The sequence below is a fragment of the Balaenoptera acutorostrata genome, chromosome 15 (genome assembly GCF_949987535.1).
Source record: "Balaenoptera acutorostrata chromosome 15, mBalAcu1.1, whole genome shotgun sequence".
NCBI lineage: Eukaryota > Metazoa > Chordata > Mammalia > Artiodactyla > Balaenopteridae > Balaenoptera > Balaenoptera acutorostrata.
The window spans coordinates 67,126,822-67,129,337 of NC_080078.1; the positions used below are offsets into that span (position 1 = coordinate 67,126,822).

Consider the following 2,516-nt stretch of genomic DNA (forward strand, 5'->3'; position numbering starts at 1 on the left):
CAAAAATATTTAACATCTGTCTTGCAGAGAGACACACTTTCCCCTGCTGGTTTTGAAGAAGCAAGCTGGCGTGCTGTGAGAGGGCCATGTGGTAAGAAACAGCCTCCAGCCAAAAGAGCAAGAAACTGGGATGCTCAGTCCAACCACTTGCAAGGAACTGATGGCTGCCAACAACCATATGGGCCTGGAAGTGGATCCTTCCCCAGTCGAGCCTCAGATGAGAAGCCAGCCCTGACCGGAACCTTGACTGCAGCCTTGCAGAGGACCCAGTCAACCCAGCCGGAATCCCAACCCCCTGAAACTGAGATGATAAATGTGTGTTGTTTTAAACCACTCAGTTTGCAGTAATATTTTTATGCAGCAACAGATACTTAATACAATAGTCTTTGCCCTCATGGAGAATCCATTTTAGTTACTTTGTATAAGTAAGAGAACAACACGCTCAGAGTTACACTTCAGAAAGCAACAGTTTGGAGGTGGATTAAGGGAGAACAAAAATTGAAGGTTAATGCTGTAGCCTAGGATAAACAGATAAACCAAGGCTAAGCTCACTAGCCTTCACCTGGGGAATCAAAGCAGTAGATGGAGAGTATGGTAGCCAGCCTCCACCATGGCCTCCAATGACCCCAAGGGTCCTTGACTCCTGATATTCACACTCATGTGTAATCTCCCATCCAAAAAAATCAGGGATGGCCTGTGTAATTAATAGAATATGGCAGAAGCAACAATATGTGACTTCTGAAGCGACAATATAAAAGGCATTATAATTTGTTTCAAGACACTGTAGTCTTGATTCATTAGCTCTGGGGGAGGCCAGTCACCATATAGTGAGGACATTCAAATAGCCCTCTGGGGAAAAGAACCAACTTGTCAGAACCAACCTACCAGCCATGTGAGTGAGCCACCTCGCAAATGGATCCTACAGCCCCAGTCAAGACTGCAGATGACTGCAGCCCTGGAGACACCTGACTGCAACCTCATGAGAGATCCTGAGCTGCCCTGCCAAGTCTGCTCCCCAATTCCTGACCCAGGACCATGAGACATAATATATAACTTTGTTTTGGAGTGATTTATTACATAGCAATAGATAACTAATACAAACAGGGAGAAGTTAGGGAAAGTTGGAATAGAGAGGCAGAGCCTCCATCCTACTGTACAGGAAGCCATGGGGAGAGGCTGCAAATACTGGATACTGCATGCAAGTGATTCCCACCCAGACTTCAAAGCTCTAGGCTTCATCTCCTCTGCCTTGGCCTTGCAGGAAAAATGCTAAATTCATGAGTTGGGAATTCAGACATTCAACAACCATTTATTGAGTACTCACTGTGCAAAGCATTATGGACGATACAAAGAAGGTCCCTGCCTTCCAGGAGCTTACTAAAGAGTAGAGACGACAGCTCTCTATAAAGCTAACTACAAAATGAGAAATAAAAAGAAGAGCCAGAGGAGTTCAAAGGAGGAGCAATTACTTCTGATTGGTGGGAATCCTTCACTAGATACTCGTTTATTATATTAACCCACTTTTCTGTTTTTCCGTCCAGAGATAGGATGTATGGCTTTGACTTGGTTAGCTATGGAGAGGGTATGTGTTCCAGGCAACCTCTTAGCTATTAATGACCGACACACCAAAATAAATCCTGCTCTCAACTATGACTACATTAAGGCTGACTAACAAAACCTCTTCTACCATTACTTTGAAGAACCCAGAGGGTGCCAATAGGGACCACTGCTCAAACTATGGACCCCACATGCCAATATGAGGACCCCAAACATTTGTGCCAGTTAGAGAGCACAAGCCCGATATTAACCCCCCTCTAGGACGTGGTTCTTTTCTCAGATCCCAGGTATTCTATAAACTTGATTGAGCTACTGAATGCCCAGAAACTGAATTTTTATTTTATTTTTTTCATATCAGTCACACTTCAAAACGGGATGAGATGGCTTGAACTTTTTATCACCAATTTCAGCCAGCATCTAAAATTTCTCTTTTATAGTCCCCACATCAACCCAGTTAACTCCCAAAATATTGGCCTAACTGGGATCTACTCAACTGTGTTTATTAATCACACTATAAATTGTGGCTACTTTTCATTTGGATTTCACTACTTACCAGTAATTTAAAATGGCAATTTCAAACTTCTTCTTCCTATTTAAAAGTAATGTGTGCTCACTTTAGAAAATGCAGAAACCACGGAATAATGAAAAGATAGTTTACTCACAGCCCTTCCTTCTAAAAACCACCGCTGTTAACATTTTAGTCTATTTCCATTTTCCCCTCATGTAAAATGGTGATTTCCTGAAACTGTTTTTCCAACCCACCTCTTTATTCCTTACTTTAATTCACTCATTTGAAAGCAGGGCACTGCAAGATGTTAATTATTCAAATGTGACTCCACATGGGGAGGCCTGTCAAGGAGCCTCAGGGACAGAGGGAAGCCTGCGGTGCCTCCAAAGTGACGCATTCACCTAGTGTTCCCATGCATTTTTTAAAGATGAAGAAATATGCAGTTTGTGCC

General features: G+C 42.9%; 1 long non-coding RNA gene across 1 annotated transcript in view; it reads left to right on the forward strand.

Moving 5' to 3' along the window:
• LOC130704876 (uncharacterized) overlaps positions 1–300 on the forward strand; it is a 37,459-nt gene extending 37,159 nt beyond the window's left edge. The window contains exon 3 of the long non-coding RNA XR_009005419.1: positions 28–300. This is a non-coding gene — a long non-coding RNA (uncharacterized LOC130704876). The remainder of the gene's footprint in view (positions 1–27) is intronic.
• Positions 301–2,516: the final 2,216 nt, after the last annotated feature.